Raw genomic sequence first — 18,499 nt, 5'->3', positions numbered from 1 at the left:
TTGTATTTTTTTTCCTTTTTACAATAAAATCAATTTTTTCACAAAGTTCTCCGTGGAATTTAGAGGTGAAAATTTCAATCGGTAAATCCGTAGAATTTCCATGAAAATTGCATTGTATATTTATGAAAATTTTGTAGGATTTCTTTGGAAAATTGTATAAAATTTCGAATTTTATACTTTTGCGAAAAAATTTACAAAAGTAATGTTGCTTATTTTTGATTTTGGTAGCAAACAAATTAACAAAAGTATCAAAAATATTAACGTTTAGTTAAAAGGTTGAAAGTAGGAATTTTTTTCACGGTCTGCTAAAAAAAATTCCCAATAAGTTTTTTTACTCTGTAAATATTAATAAATAGTTTTTGAAGGATTTTAAATTTAATTTAATTTAAAAAATTTTTAAATTTGCATATATATTTATTAAATATAAATTTATAAATTAATAAACATAAATAGCGAATTTATTCGACAATAAAAATCATAATAAAATAGTTTCAATGGATTTATAGAAGAATTTTAGTTAAAAACAGTAAAAGAATTGAATTTTAAAGAAGTTACAAATGATTGCAGAAATTCAATTATTTACAAAACTAATAAAATTCTTCGCAGACATTCAATTTTCTTCAAAAAATTTTTTTTTTAATTCTCTTCAAAATTTCAATTATCTTTATAAATAATAAAATTCTTCTCCGAAATTGATTGAGTAATAAATAAATATTATAATAATGCAGATTACAGTATTTATATCAAAGTTCCGTGTAATTATAAAAATTTATTATTTATTTAATTTAGTAAAAAATAAACCCTGAGTTAAATAAAAATGAAGTTTACAAATTACAAATTAACATAAATTGTAAATTGTAAATTTATTCGAAAATATAAATGATCTTCCTTTGTTCGGAACTTCGGACAAAGAAGGATTTTTCCGATATTAATATATATAATTTATTGTCGCTTATAAGAATTGACCATTGAGAGTGCGTGATTCATCGCTAAAGGACGTCACGTAAAAGTTGAATTCATCTTAACATTTCTCTAAGGAATTTGTGGAGAATAATTCAGCAGCAAACTAAGTCAGGGTGCAATTATTTTAGAAACGATCTGCACTTTATCCGAAGGAACGTCGCGAGTTGAATAACAAACGCCGCGTGAGAGAGGCGCGCAAGAAGTATAGGAGCCGGCACGAGCATTATTTCCACGCTTGCCATAAAACTGTCACGACTCTCTTAAAGCAGTCGTCACCGTGGGTCTTGAGAAGCTAAGCTAATACCTAATACATCCTCTCTCTCTCTCTCTCTCGATCTCTCAAGTGATTACAATTTACGTCTTGGTTTAAATCGGGAATCCGCAAGTGACTAATTGCCAATCTATTTTTGTTAAATGGAATTATCCAAATGTCTCTGTTAATCACTTCCTTCTTCTTGGAATAGAAATTACTTATTTGCATATGTAACGACAGTACATTAGATGATTTCAATTATTTTCATTTTCTTTCACATTTTTGTTGTTGTTAATACACTGAAAAAAAAATTTATTTGATTCAAATAACCGATTAATTGGCTATTATCAATTAAATATTTAATTGAATCAAATAATATTTATTGGAGTCAATTAAATGGTTCAATTCATATTTGCTTCAAATACTGAAATTGTTTGATCAAATACCATTTAATTGACTCCAATAAATATTATTTGTTTTAAGTAAATATTTAATTGATAATAGTCAATTAATCGGTTATTTGAATCAATTAAATTTTTTTTTCAGAATTTTTTACAATCAGGAAAATTTTACTTGAATCAATTATAATTGATTTGAGTTAAATAAATTTATACTTGTCTCGGGACTTACATAAATTATTTAATGAATAATTTTACCTAAATATTAACTATAATAATTTAAATGTTCTTTCATTCTTTCATTATTCTTTCATTTTATCTGTCCCTCACACTCTGAAGTTGTCTTTTGTTTATTCTTTTGTTTTTTCTTATATCTTTAGATAGATTGTATATTCTATTATTATGTTATAATTATTTTCATTTTCTAATTAATTCCAAATTGTAATGAAAAATAGAAATCATCAGAATTTTGTTCACTTCTTTTCATTAAAAGACTAAAATTATGTTAAATATTATGTTTTGTCAAATTGAAATTATGCAGATTTTTGTTTATACTTGTAAGCAAAATTAGAAAATTGTTAAACAACTGTGATTAAGAAATAGAAAATTTATTCATTTTGCATTATTTTTCTTTATGGATCACAATTTTTTTAACAACATTATTATTTTCTTTTCGAAAAAGAAGAAAAATATTTGCACAATTTCTATTTTTAATCTTATTTTTGGAACAGGATTTTCCACAGGTATTAAGACATTCAAAAATTTCAAATTCGAACCTTTTTTAAATTAAACAACTTATAAAAGTATTGTTATAAAACATGAAGATATCGATTGCTCCGAGTCGAAGACTCGGAGTGATCGATTTCTTCATGTTTTCTAATAATTAAAGATGACCGAGAGATAAAATAATTATTTTATATTATAAGAATATTGTTACTGTAACTTTATCAAAATTATTTTCATTTTTTCATCATTTTAATTCAATTATTATTTTCTAGAACTTTAAATAATTTTTTTATGAAAATAATAATTGAATTCCTTAAAACAATTGATTATTATTGAAAATGAAAATAATTGAATTCTTGTGAAATTTTTATTATAGAATATAAAAATAATTAAATGTTTACAATTTACATACAATTTTATTAAAATTTTTTTTAAATTATTGAATTCGTTTTGGGAAATTTTATTAAAATCTTAGATATTGAAAATCATTGAAATAAGAAAAATTTTTGAAAATAATTGAAATTAGGACAAGAATTATTTTGACATTTATGAATATAGTTGAACTTTAGAGAAGAATTTTGTTATATTTATAAAGATAATTGGGATTTCTACGAGTATTTTCTTTAAATTTTGAACATAATTGAATTTTATTTTTTTTAAGATAATTAAATTTCTGCAATTATTTGTCATTTCTCCAAAATTGAATTTTTTCTTAGTTTTTTTAACAAAAATTTAAATTGGAAAATTTTTAAATTCTATTATTTTTAAAATTGTTAATTTTAAGAAACATTCAATTTTATTCAATAAAATTATAAAATTCGTTGCAATAATTTAATTATTTTCATAAATAACTTTTAATTCGTCGCAGAAAATCAATTATTTTCAAAACTTTTGAAGTAATCCTGTAAAAGAATCCAAATATTTTGGTAAACAACAAAATTCTTACCATAAAATCAATTATTTTAAGGAATTTTAATAAAATTCTTTTCAAAAATTCAATTATTTTGATATTATTAAAATTTATCACAAAAATTCAATTCTTTTAAAAAGTAATAAAATACTTTGCAGAAAATAAATTATTTTCAACATTTTTGAAAAATTCGTCAAGAATTTAGTTTTTTTTTATAAATAGGTAGCGAAATTCTTCTCAAGAAGTCAATTATTTTCAAAAATTTCAATTAAATTCTTGGCAAAATTTTAATTATTTAAACAAAATTTAATAAAATTCTTAGCATGAATGCAATTATTTTCATAAATTATTATTTAAATTCTTCCCATGAATTTAATTATTTTTAAAAATTTTAATAAAATTCTTCAAAAAATTTCAATTATTTTCAAAAATTGTGTTAAAATTCCTTAATTTAATAAATTTCAGTAAAATTTTTATTAAATTCCTGAAAAGAAATTAATTATTTTCAAAGGTTGTGAATAAAATTCTTCATGAAAATTCAATTTAAAGAAACGTTTAAATATTCAATAAATTTATTTTTGTATTTAAATAATTGAATTCTCGTAGAATTTTCTAATAAAAATTTATTTCAAAATGAATTTCGGCTAAAATTTTAGATAATAATTGAATTTTAATAGCATTATAGCTAAATTTTTAGAAATAATTAAATTTTGAAAAGGTTTCAAATTAAAATCTTTAAAAGTCTGAATTTTTCATAGTTGATTTAAACAAGAATTTTACTGAAAAATTCTAAAAAATAGTAATAATTGAATTTAAATGATGAAAATAATTTCGAATAGGTTAGATCAACAATATTTTTATATAAAATAATAATTTAATCACTGGGCTATTTTTAATTTTTATAAGTTATTGAATTTCAAAAGGATATAATTTGAAATTGTTTAAAATCTTTATTTCTATTGGAATATAAAAAAGATTAAATATTTATTTAAAAAAGAAGTTATTGGTGTTTTCGAGTAACTTTTCAATTAAAGAATTTCGTAAATAAATGTGAAAATTTTGTCTGAAAATCAGAGAATTCCTTTTATATTTTTATAGAATTATTTCATATATTTTTTTGTATTGTAATTTTGAAAGGCAAAAAGCAATTTATATTTAAATAGAAATTGAAATTAGTGGAAAAAAATTCACAAGTATTTTTAAAAAAAAAACCTGTTTCCATGTTCAAGGAGACAAAGAATATATTCACACTTTCTCTGAAATACATTTTAATTACATAAAATAAAAAATTATGCAGTTCGACTAACTTTTAGCTTGACTGCTACTCCTTGAATATGCAATATTGCATATTAAAAATTGTATAGAAACTAGAAAGTTTGTAAAATTTAAATTATTCCTAACTATACCTACGTTAAATAGAGTTAAATTTTTATTCAATATACTTTTTAAAATTTTTTACTAGAATTTTCTCTTGAAACAATTTTTTATTTAAATAATTCGATGAAAACTTTAATTTCTCATAATATGCGTTAAATTGGATTTTTATTTTTGCATTTAAAGTTTAAACCCAATTACTATTTTTAAGAGAATTTACATTTCACTGAATATTCATTTTTCACAAAAATTTTCCAAATTCTCTATTTATCGGTTTTTTATTTAACCAAATTCGGCAATTATTCCCTTTTTTATCGACATTCGCTATATCTATCGTACATATTGGACTTTGAAATTATTGAAAATTTAAATTAAATTTTCTTTGAAAAAATTTTGCAGAAATTGTAAAAAAAATTAATAGCTTTTATTTTCTAAAGTTTAGAAGGTTCAAATGAACAATCTTTTTTCTTCTATTGAAAAGTTCTTGAAAATTACTGAAAAGAATATTAAATATTAAACTAGTCGAACATTTATGGAAAAGGAATTAATTTTTTAAATTAACAGAAGAATATTTTCTAACGAAATTGAAATTTTAATGAAATATAAAAAAATCGTCGTTATTTGAACGTTCGAATCTTTTTATCTTTAGAGACATTCTTTTTGACTTTTGTTTTTAAGTGATTTATTTTTATTTATTTCACTGATTTAAACTCGTTCAGGTACTATTTTTGTTTTGTTTATAGATTTTTTTTCTTATATTATTATATTAGTTATTATAAATAATTCTATTATATATTACAAACACTTTCCATTATTCAATTTTTCATTTTTTAATAAATTTTTTGTTTAATAAATTTATAAATATTAATAAACTTTTTAGACATTTTAGACATTCTCTATAAAAAATATTTAATTAGTCAAATGCAGTTCCATTAATTAATGGAAAATTTTTCATTAATTTTAATATGATTTTTAAAAATCATAAAAATAAATTAATAAATAATTTATTAAAAATAATTTACTTCACCCTAATTTTTATCCTTTTTTGTTCAAAGGTGCCCATTGATGCGGAGATGTTTTCGTCACAGCTTCGCAGATGGGGGAACTTCAGGTAATGGTGAGTTTCGTTTTATTAATTATATTTGTTGAATATTAAGCTAAAATTAATTACCGAATAATTTTTCAATGTTTAACAATAGCTATTAAACTATTCAACTATTTTATTAGCTTATTAAACTGCTCATAATATTTTAATATTAATTATTAGTAAAAATTTCTACTAATTTTATAGTCTGAATTTGGAAAAAAAATGATTAGGTATTTATTACATTTTCCATCAATTCCTATAAAGCAGAAGTTTTTTTTTTAATCATTTCTAGTGATTATATGTATTTAAAAAAAACTATCCCCTTTTCAGAGGAAATTTTCCTTTCGGCTTTTCCCCCATTGGTAATGGTTTCGGTTAGGAAAAATTACGAGATATAAAATTGAAAGAGTATATAGAAAAAAAAAACTGAGGCTAATTTTCATATCAGTTTTATCATGATGAAACGCATGACATAAGCGAAAAGTTTAAAGGGTCCAGTATGAATAAACTAAAATGAAAGTCTCCTGAAACCTGCCATAACCATATAGAGAGTGCGTTATATACACATATACGTGTATTTTTGCACACACATATACACCTGGAGTTAATTCCACTGCAGTGTGTGTGTTGGCATGGAATTGCCGTGTGTTCGTGGAAAGAGAGGGACTGCATTTTCCCCATATCGAAATGATTCTCGTTATTCCTCCCTTTTGCTTCCTTTTTTTTCGGGAATCATTCACGATATCGAATGGATCGCGATCCATCGAATCAGACTAGTCCTAGACTATCACGTGTGTGAGCTGTATATATATAGAGAAAGAGAGAGAGAGAGAGAGACATTGGAGAAATAACACCCCTGTCATGTACATACTTTATTTTCATCAAACAAAGTCTGTGCGCAGTGTTGTCTTTTTTTTATCACTACTGTTGTCGTGATTCATCGCGAACATAGATAATTAGTCGTTACTAATACGACGGAACATGACGGGACAGTAATTATTTCCGACATTGTTCCAATTTTTCTTCTTCTCCTCCACCCTCCTCTTGTCTAAACTTCACGGTCTTGGTAGAATTTTTCATTATTATTCCACTGAAAGTTTATACGCGTTTCGAAATCTTTCATTTTCTAGTTTATTAAAAGGCATTTTTAATTTTCGACTTTTTATTTCTGTATTGATTCTAGTTTTTTTTTTTTTTTGAGAAAAATAAAAATTTGCTTGAAGAAAATATTGTGGAAAGTGCGGAAATTTTCGGTTGTGCCAGAGCTCGAACTAGGACCGTAAATCACGTAAAAGTCCGTAACTTTGCTTGACGTCCGTGAAAGTCCGTTTTTTTGGAAAAAGATCCGTAAAGTCCGTAATTTGATTGAAAAAGAATGAAAAGTTCGTAAATTGTACAATATAATTTGGAGAATTTTTAGAGAAATTAAAAATGATTGCAGAAATTCAATTATTTTCAAAAGTAATAAAATTCTTCGCAGAAATTCAACTATGTTCCAAAATTTTTAAAAATTCTCATCAAAATCTCAATTATCTTTAGAAATAATTAAATTCTTCTCCGAAATTCCAATTATTTTCAAAAATTTTCCTCAATTCAATGATTTTCAATATCTACTAATTTTCATCAAATTTTCCAAAAGAATTCAATTATTTGAAAAAAAAAATTTAATAAAATTCTACACAAACTTTTAATTATTTTCAAAAAATAATAAAAATTCCACAGGATTTTCATTATTTACAAATTTTTTTTTATAAATTTTTTCGCAATCATTCAATTATTTTTGTAAATAATAAAATTTTTACGGGGATTCAATTATTTTCGTAAATAATAAAATTCTTTTTAAGCATTCAATTATTTTCATTAATAATAAAACTCATTTGCAGAATATCAATTATTTTTAATACAATTTTAATCGAATTCCTCGAAAAAATTCTTAAAAATATTAAAATCTTTGAAAATTTGAATTTTTCATATTTTTAACTGTTTTTGTTAATTGTGTGAAATAAATTTTTTTGAGAAACTTTAATTGCGGATTTCTTTTTGGAATTAATTAAAGTTTTTATTTCCTAATATATATATTTAATTGAAGAATTTACGAATAATTGAAATTTTGTAAAATTGAATTGTAAACAAATGAATTTGAAAAATAAATTAATTTTTTCGATTTTTGGAAGACGTATATAAAAGATATAAAAGAAAAACACTCTTTTACTTTTTTATAAAATAGACGACGTTTCGGTGGTCAGGTTCTGAATAGAAACGTCGTCAATTTTATAAAAAAGTAAAAGAGTGTTTTTCTTTTACTTTTTATATACGTCTTCCAAAACTTGAAAAAATTAATTTATTAAATAACTGTGAAAGAATTTACTAAATATTGAATTTGAAAAATTTTAAACAACTTATTTCAAAATTATTAAAAATAATGGATTAATAGAAGATGTTTTGCATTGCAGAATTTCAATTATTTTTAATACAATTTTAATCGAATTTATTCGAAAAATGTAATTATTCTTAAAATTTTTTATTAAAATTCGTTGATAGAATTCAATTATTTGAAAATTTGTTGTTAACGATTCTTTATGGGAATTTAATTTTAAGAAACATTTAATTATTCAATAAATATTAATTATTTTTGTATTTAAATATTTGAATTCTAGTAGAATTTTCTAATAAAAATTGATTTTCATTTCAAAAAAATGAATTTCAGTTAAAATTTTACATTATAATTGAATATTAAAAGCAATATAGCGTGGATTTTTAGAAATAATTGAATTTTGAAATTAATTTTTTTGAAAAAGTTTAATTGAATTTTTTAAATATTATTTTAAGTTTTTATTTTCTAATATTTATTTAATTAAAGAATTTACGAATAATTGAAATTTCGTAAAATTGAATATTGTTAACAAATGGATTCGAAAATTAGCAAAGAACTTTTTCGAAAATTATTAAAAAGACATTAGTTGAAAATAAGTAGTAGAAACTAGTTTTAGTCAGACAGGAATGTAATGATTGCAAACTTCCAATTAGTAGTGTAAATAAAATTCTTGTATTGTTGAAATCAGTAGTATAAAATAGTTTTAGTCAGCCAATGGTTTAATTTTTTTTTGTATCAGTACAAAAACAGTTGAATTTAGACAGACCGATAGCTGAAGAATAATATACTTTTTGTTAATAGTTAAAATTAGTTTTAGTCAGACAAAAATTAAAAGTCCAATATTTTTTAACAGTAGTAAATATTTGCAATAGTCAGACAAATTTCTAAATTACTTTCATTTTAATTTTAGTAGTTTTATGTTCTAGTTTGGCAAAATCTTTTTAATCCCTTTTCTATAAACACCAAAATTGAATCTAAATCAGACAAAAATTTACATTTTGCTTTAAAAATCAGTAGTAAAACGTCTCTTTAGTCAGCCGAACTGCTCAATTCTGTTTTTTTTAGTTTTAGTATATGTATTTTCCTGTCTCACAAAATATTTTAAAATCTTTTTTTATCAGTAGTAAACATTAATTTAAGTCAGACAAAAATTAACATCTTGCTTTAATAATCAGTAGTATAACCTACCTTTAGTCAGACAACTTTCTAAATTCTCTAGTTTATTTGTAGTGTCGTTATTTATATCCTATATTATAAAAATCAGTAGTAAAATCTACAATTAGTCAGACAACGTACTAAATTATCTTCATTGTTTATTTTTAGAGTCACTAGTGATAGTAAGTAAACAAGTTAAGCATCTATTTTATTTTATTGCTCTTTAAGAATTAGTAGTAAAAACTATTTTTAGTCAGACGAAGAATTATTTAATTTAAAAAACTTCAAGGAAATAATTTTTTTTCATACCTATACAGAAATGTTAACGAGACAAAAATTTTAGCATTGTCTGACTAAAACTATTTTCTACTACTAATTTTAAATTTTCATCCACTACATTTCTGTTCGACTACTTTATTACTGAAAAGTATGACTTAACTGTCTTTTTCTACTGATCTATACAAAACTTATCACTAAAAGAATTAAATATTGACAATAGTTTAAAATTTTGTCTGACTAAAACTGTTTTTTACTACTGAATTTAAAACCAATAGGATTTTAATTTTTCTTTACTGTTTATTATTTTCTAAGAAAAAAATTTGCATACGTAGTGAACATAATAAGTAGAGTTACAAAATCTAAAATCGTTATTTTGAAATTAGTAGTAAAGTCGTTTTCAGTCAGACAGGAATTTAAAATTGTTTTCAAGTTCGTACAAGCAATGTAAGTCAGTTCTAGTAAATTCATATTCAAATATTTTCTTAGGAATATTTTGATCTACAAAAATAAAAATTAATGGAAAAAGACAGTTTAGACTGCCTTTTGAAAATTGTAAATTTGCATCAGTAGTAAAATTAATAAATAGGGAGACAAATGCTGTAGTCCAAAAATTAAATTATTCTTTTTAATTATCATTTGACTAAAATTTTATGTTTGAATATTTTTTTTTCTCTGTGTAATGTCTTGAAATTTCAATTTATTTTTATCATTATCATTATTTTAGTCAAGATTTTAATTTATTTAAAACTGAAATATATTTTCATGAAAATATGAATATTTTCACAAAATGTTCTAAATACTGTGGAAAATAAAAAAAAATGTTACGTTCCACAATTTCCACTTTGCTGCATATTTAGTAGGGGAATGTAGTCAAGGTTGGTCTACTGTCTAGGTAGGCCACTCGCGTTTTTTTGTCAAGTTCACTAGCGCCACCTACGCGAATATTTGTCGAGGCTTGTCTTAGTGAAACCTAACTTTTTGTTCAATTACATTTTCGGAAAATCAAAAATTGTGTTTTCTGTGACGTCGGTACAAAAAAAGCTGAAAAAAAGTTTTGTGCATAATGTGAAAAACCATTAATAAAAGATAAAAAACAAATTGAATCGTCAAGGCAAGTATGCAGAAAATTTGTGGGACTCATGGTTGAAAGGAAAACAAAGTAAAAAATCGAATCCCGAAACGCATTTCTTTATGGTTACAACAATTCGGTAATGTTACTTACTGTCAAGGTCGGCCACTATGTGTTTAAAATGCGCAAAGATGAGGACGAGCTACTTCATTTGCAAAAACTGCAATTCTGTATAACTCATAATATAATTGATCATCTTATTAATATTTTTATTTAATTTTATTAATATTTTAGTGCAAAACTTTTTTTTATTTATATTTATTTTTTTATATTGTTTATTGTTATTATTTTGTTATTTCATTAAGTTACAAACTGTAAACAATAAAGAATCAATTTTCCGTAACTCCAAACATGTTATTTTATTTTTTAACGATTAATGCCCTTTGAATTTTAAACATGGCCGACCTTGACTGTAATGGCCAACCTGGACTACAAATTTTTTTTTTTTAAATCTTTATAACTTTTTCATTTTTAAACCTGTCAATTTACTTTGTACAGAAAAAATGTTCCTATTAAACAGGACTTTCCAACCATATACTTCAATTGTCCAAATTCATTTTTAAAAAAAAGTTATAAACAAAAGTCAAAAAGGTGGCCGACCTAGACTATGTTCCCCTACATGTAGGTTTTCACTCATTTTTTTCTATACTTTTTTTCTTTATCCTTCTTTGACAACTTTGCCAAGTAGATTAAAAAAAAAGAGTAATGTTTGTTGACAAAAAAGAAAAAAAAAAAAGAAAACCGTCGACACACAGTACTCACGAGAGTCAACGCACGCAATTCAATCGTCCCTTGAAAAAAATATCTTTACTTGTAAAGTACGAAAAAAGAATTTGGTGAAAAGCTTTTCTGCTTAGCGTTTCATTTAGGTACGAGTTCACTAAAAAAAAAAGAGAAAACTTCAGTGAACTTTGTGCGCGGGTGTAAATTTCTACCTCATTGATTTTTTCGTTTCTCAATAATACGCGTACGCGATCAGTCATCTCGATGCTTGTGAATTATTCTCTCTCTCTCTCTTTCTTGATCAAAAAAATACTCATTTTTCCTCTCTTGACAAAAAAAAACCCATGAAAATAATTTTCAAAAAAGGAAAAAAAATTTTAAATCTTCACTTTTAAAAATGAAGGAGAAAAAAAAATTACGAAAATACTCTGTTGAGAAAGAAATCGCGTCGAATTCATCGAATCGAATAAAATTTTGTCGACAAAGTTTTCCTAGACCCCTATAGTCGTCGAAGGCGAATATTTTTCTCAATTAATTCGACGCCCTCTGCTGAGCGTGAAGTTTAATGAATTTTAATTGCTTTTCATAGGAGGAAACAAAAATTTTTAATTTGACATAAAATTCGCCTTTTTTCAATTAATTTTTGACATATATTAAAATTATTAAATGAGCTGTTAAGTATAATTAAAAACTTATTAAATATAATTTTCAATATTGTAGAAAAAAAATTTTCATTTTTACTCATGTGTCTAAAGTTTTAACCGTTAAAATAAGCGTTGATATTTTAAACACTTCTGTTTTTTTTATTTTTCTATAAAATTATTTCAAAGATCATAATTAGTCCTTTTATTTATATACTCTCCATTTTTTCCTCTTCTCCCCTTTTTTATCCCTTAAAATTAAGAAAATCCTCTGAAATTTTTAAAAACTTGCATATTTTTTCCTTTCCCCCTTTTTAAAAAAAGAAAAGATTAAAAAAAATTATCATTTTTGTAAATAAGTTATAAAATTCTTTAGTTATTTTCAAGAAGAAAATTTTTACCTTTTGCAAACTTTAGAAAAATTATAGTTTTTTATAATATAAAAATATATTATTATTTTATTCTATTTCCAGAGTAAATTTCACTGCTTTTTAAGTAAAATTTTTTTAATTTTCATAAAGAAATTTTCTTTGATATAAAAGTAAAAGTTATTCTGTAAATAAAAATTTTGAATATTAAATTTTAGTATTTTTTAGAGAAAATTTTACTAATTCAAAAGTAAATTTTATACTGAAACTTTTTTAAACGGTTTTATTGAAATCTAATTTGAATGTAGAAAAATTGATTGAATTAAGTTGAAAACAAAAGTATCGTCTTAACAAAAATTTGGATTCTGAATTTAGAAATATTGTAGTCTATGGAAAAAGATAAAAGAAATATAAATAATTAACAGAAATCATTCAACAAAAGGCTCGATGAAACTAGCGACCCGCCGGCCGCCAGCCATCAGAAGAATCCATAGGCGCCGACACACATAGTTGCGCGGTGGCCCTATACCGTTCAATCAACGCAAAAACAACGTACGCTAGCTATTACAGTTTATAGAAAAAAATGCAATAGTCACATTTTAAAGAGCAATAATCCCCCTTAAATTTGTGACCAAAAAATAAAAATTTGGTCTAAAATTGTTCGAATTTTTGATAGCCAGCGTCCCCACCCGCCCGTATCAGAAAAACGAAAATTGGGAAAAAAATCGGAAAAAAATTTATAACTCGAATAATTTTAGACCGAATGCTTATTTCTTGGTCAAAAATTAAAGAGCGATTAATGCTTCTTAAAATGTGACCAATAAGAATTTATTTAAAAAATTTTTGATAGTCAGCGTCCCCACCCGCCCGTATCAGAAAAACGAAAATTGGGAAAAAAATCGGAAAAAAATTTATAACTCGAATAATTTAAGACCAATTCTTTGTTTCTTGGTCGCAAATTAAAGGGGGATTATTGCTCTTCAAAATGTGACAATTAAAAATATTTTTAATAAATTTTTGATAGCCAGCGTCCCCACCCGCCCGTATCAGAAAAACGAAAATTGGAAAAAAATCGGAAAAAAATTTATAACTCGAATAATTTTAGACCGAATGCTTATTTCTTGGTCAAAAATTAAAGAGCGATTAATGCTTCTTAAAATGTGACCAATGAGAATTTATTTAAAAAATTTTTGATAGTCAGCGTCCCCACCCGCTCGTATCAGAAAAACGAAAATTGGAAAAAAAATCGGAAAAAAATTCATAACTCGAACAATTTTAGACCGAATGCTTATTTCTTGGTCAAAAATTAAAGAGCGATTAATGCTTCTTAAAATGTGACCAATAAGAATTTATTTAAAAAATTTTTGATAGTCAGCGTCCCCACCCGCCCGTATCAGAAAAACGAAAATTGGGAAAAAAATCGGAAAAAAATTTATAACTCGAACAATTTAAGACCAATTCTTTGTTTCTTGGTCGCAAATTAAAGGGGGATTATTGCTCTTCAAAATGTGACAATTAAAAATATTTTTAATAAATTTTTGATAGCCAGCGTCCCCACCCGCCCGTATCAGAAAAACGAAAATTGGGAAAAAAATCGGAAAAAAATTTATAACTCGAACAATTTTAGACCGAATGCTTATTTCTTGGTCAAAAATTAAAGAGCGATTAATGCTTCTTAAAATGTGACCAATAAGAATTTATTTAAAAAATTTTTGATAGTCAGCGTCCCCACCCGCTCGTATCAGAAAAACGAAAATTGGAAAAAAAAAACGGAAAAAAATTCATAACTCGAATAATTTAAGACCAATTCTTTGTTTCTTGGTCGCAAATTAAAGGGGGATTATTGCTCTTCAAAATATGACAATTAAAAATATTTTTAATAAATTTTTGATAGCCAGCGTCCCCACCCGCCCGTATCAGAAAAACGAAAATTAAAAAAAAAATCGGAAAAAAATTCATAACTCGAATAATTTAAGACCAAATGCTTATTTCTTTGTCAGAAACTAAAGGGGGATTATTGCTCTTCAAAATGTGACAATTAAAAATATTTTTAATAAATTTTTGATAGCCAGCGTCCCCACCCGCCCGTATCAGAAAAACGAAAATTAAAAAAAAAATCGGAAAAAAATTCATAACTCGAATAATTTAAGACCAAATGCTTATTTCTTTGTCAGAAACTAAAGGGGGATTATTGCTCTTCAAAATGTGACAATTAAAAATATTTTTAATAAATTTTTGATAGCCAGCGTCCCCACCCGCCCGTATCAGAAAAACGAAAATTAAAAAAAAAATCGGAAAAAAATTCATAACTCGAATAATTTAAGACCGAATGCTTATTTCTTGGTCAAAAATTAAAGGGGGATTATTGCTCTTGAAAATGTGACAATTGAAAATATTTTTAATAGACTGTAATAGCTAGCGTACGTTGTTTTTGCGTTTATTGAACCGTATAGGGCCACCGCGCTACTATGTGTGTCGGCGCCTATGGATTCTTCTGATGGGTGGCGGCCGGCGGGTCGCTAGTTTCACCGAGCCTCAACAAAAATAGGATTCCCACAAGTCAGTTCTTCAAAAAATTCTGCTTTTTTGGTGTCGAAAAATATTTTTATATATGATAAAATTTTTAATATCTCCTCGAATTTTGTATTTATCTTATAAATACTTTTGAATCACTATGAGTTTAAAGACAATACTTTAAATTTTTTTCATCTCTAAATAATTAAATTTATTTAAAATAATTAAATTCTAAAATAAATTTCTTAAAGTAAATTAATTTTAATTAGCATAAAGAAGGATTTTAATTCAAAAAAAGTTACAATTTTCAAAATTGTTTAATAATAATAATAATTAAAGTTTAGGTTTTAAACTAAAATTCTTGAAAATTGAAATACTTTTCAATTGCTGTGAAGAAATAAATAATAATTAAATATTTATTTTCAAAATTATTCAAGTTTTCAATATTTTTATTTAAAAATCTGAAAAAATTGGTTTCTAAGAAATTTTACTTCAATAATTTTAAAGATACTTGAATTTTTAAAAGATTATTAAAAAATTATCGAATTAATTAGAATTTTGTAAATTTTTTTTAATAATAATACAATTTGTTAAAGAATTTAATTAGAAATTTAAAAGAAATTGAAATTTCAAAAAATATTAATTTAAGAATTGGTAAATAATTGAATTTTACAAAGATTGACGATTAAATATAATTATAATTAATTATAAATGTTTGTTAGTGTAAAAAGAAGAATTAAAATGAGTCTAAAGTTTTTAACGTTCAAATGAATGAAATTTATTCATTTTTCCTTCAAATTAAATTTTTTCTACTAATTCTTTCTACTAAAATTTAAATTTTGAATTTTTATTGCAATCAGTAATTTATTGAAATCTTTTTATAAAATAATGTTTATAAAATTGTTAAGAATAATTCAATAATTTTCAAAATAACAAAATTTTTCACAGAAATTCAATTCTTTTTAAATATTTTAATTTTTAATAAAATTTTTCGCAATTAATTCAATTATTTTCATAAATAATAAAATTCCTCTCAAGAATTCAATTATTTTTGAAAATCTGTATAAAATTCTTAGCAATTTTTCAATTATTTTCATAAATAAAAAAATTCATAGCAGGATTTCAATAATTTTTAATACAAATTTTACAGTAATTGCTCGAAAAATGTAATTATTCTTAAAAATTTAATTTCAATTCTTCGAAAAAATAAATTATTAAAAAATAGTTTTTTTTTTAATTCTTTGGAAAAATTGAATTATTTACAAAAATATTAGAATTTTTCACACGAGTTCAATTATTTTCAACTATTTTAATAAAATTGTTGAAAAGAAATCAATTATTTGAAATACAATTTTAATTACATTTTTTTTAAAAATAATTCAATTATTATTATCATTTTTATTAATTATTCTTCCCAAGAATTCAATTATTTACATAAATAATTCTTCGAAAGAATTCAATTATGTCGATAATTAATAAAATTATTCCCGAAATTAATTAATAAAATTCTTCGAAAAAATTTAATTATTTTCATAAATAACAATATTCGTCACAAGAATTTAATTATTTTTAAAAGTAATAAATTTCTTCTTGGAAATTCAAATTATTTAAAAAGATTTTAATAAAGTCTTTCACAAGAATTCAATTATTTTGGAAAAAAATTAATAAAATACCACAAAGACATTTAATTATTGTCAAAAATTTTAATAAGATTTCTTTGTTTTAATTATTTTTAAAAACTTTTTGAAATTCAATAATTTTCAATATCTACTATTTTCAGAAAATTTCCAAACAGAATTGAATTATTTAAAAAAATTTTTGTAAAAATGTTTGTAAGAATTCAATTATTTTTATGTATAATAAAAATTTCTCAGAAATTCAATTATTTGAATTCGAATTTGCATAAAATAGTCGAAAGGAATTAATTATTTAACAAAATTTTTATACAATTAATTATGGAGTGCGAAGTCTGAAAAGAAGATTCGTTCATTTGAACGTTCATAACTTCAGAGAAGCCTCAATAATATATAATTTTTTTTTCTTTCCCCAAAGCACGTACATTATTGAAATAAATAAAATTAACTAAATATTATTTACCACGTTGAGTGAAAATAAAAGTTGGGAATTTGGAAAATAGAGATAAAATTTTCCATATATTATTATTATACAAAAAGAAAAATGCGTTTACACTACATTCAACCTGCGTCACCCTCGACACGAGCCATATAGCTTGTTTTACGACTTACAAATTACTGGTAGGGCTTGAATGACGATGATGATGATTATACACTCGGATCCATCAAGAGGTGGCTCGATTAACCGGTTAACCATAAAACCGGCAATTTTGAATCGATCTTTCTTCTCGTGTAAACAAGATGCTCCTCGCTTCCACAGGTATCGACATTTATTCCCCACACATTGATTCGTAAATCTTGTGTATACAACGAGGAGCGGCATTTCTCTCTGATAAATTATACGGGACCACACACTAATTGATATTGTCGGCAATCATCTGAGAGACATATTAAAATGAAAACAAGAAAAACATGTCAAAAAACCAAATTTGCGTAAAACTAGTGTCATCTCTTTATGTCATTAGAAAACAATTTTAGAAATTTTTATGATTTCTTTTTTTTCTGGAATGGAAATCTTAATTATTCTCGCAATCAGTGAAAAAAAAAATTCTTGGTGAAGGTCATCGAAACGTTAATAATAATTAGAATGATTAGAGAAATAGTTTTCGGGTGCTAATTTTAAAAATTAAAAATAATGATGATCCACAAGTTCAAATGAAGAAAATATTTTCGTAAATTACTCATGACATCTTTTTATTGATATCAGTAATTTTATGAAAATGTTTTTTTTTTAAACGTTTAAAGTTTCTTAAATTTTATATGAAGTACAATATTTCATTTAGAAACTTTATACTATTACTTTTCTTGATCACATAGTTTTCTTGAAAGTATTAAATTGATACCCAATTGGATCAAAATGATACTAAAAATTTGGATTAAATTAGGATTTAATCTATTTTTTGATATAACAAGGTTGCCACAGGTCGGGAAATTCAAGGAAAAGTCATGGAAATTAGAATTAGTCAGGGATTTTTATTAAAAGTACTGGAAAAAATTAAATTTTAGAATTTATAAGAAAATTATGAATTATCATGTCTTTTTTGTTTACCTCATAAATTATGAAATTGACAAGAATTCTAATACAAAACCTTCAATTTTTTTTTCTATATCTGACAATAATTTCTTTTTAAATAACTTAATTCTTGAAGAAATATCATAAAATTATTACTTAAAAATTATTTAAAATTTAATTTTACTTAAAAATTTCAAAATCAATTCAATTTCAAAAGAGTTGCGCTTACAATCTTCATAAATAGATGAACTTAAAAAGTTTCAATTTAAAATTTTTAAAAATATCAATTTTTAATGAATTTAAATAGAATTTTTTTAAGAACAACTGATTACATAAATTTAATTATTTTCAACTTCTTCGCATAAATTCAATTATGTTCAAAAATTAAAAAAAATTCTCGTCAAAATTTTAATTATCTTTATAAATAATAAAATTTTTCTCCGAAATTCAATTATTTT

The 18,499-nt window shown here is 23.7% G+C and overlaps 1 protein-coding gene across 3 annotated transcripts in view; it reads left to right on the top strand.

The window, feature by feature from the left end:
• Positions 1-18,499, top strand: part of LOC122505008 (frizzled-2-like) — a 446,077-nt gene that overhangs the window by 99,381 nt on the left and 328,197 nt on the right. For 2 of the 3 annotated variants that reach the window (XM_043616409.1, XM_043616407.1), the window contains exon 3: positions 5,680-5,741. The gene's annotated coding sequence lies outside the window, so the exon portion shown is untranslated. The remainder of the gene's footprint in view (positions 1-5,679; positions 5,742-18,499) is intronic. The other variant, XM_043616408.1, reaches the window with a different exon arrangement.

This window comes from Leptopilina heterotoma, unplaced genomic scaffold (assembly GCF_015476425.1).
Source record: "Leptopilina heterotoma isolate Lh14 unplaced genomic scaffold, ASM1547642v1 Lhet_33, whole genome shotgun sequence".
Taxonomy (NCBI): domain Eukaryota; kingdom Metazoa; phylum Arthropoda; class Insecta; order Hymenoptera; family Figitidae; genus Leptopilina; species Leptopilina heterotoma.
Note: the sequence above shows the minus strand (reverse complement) of the source record. Positions and strands in the feature narration are given on the sequence as shown.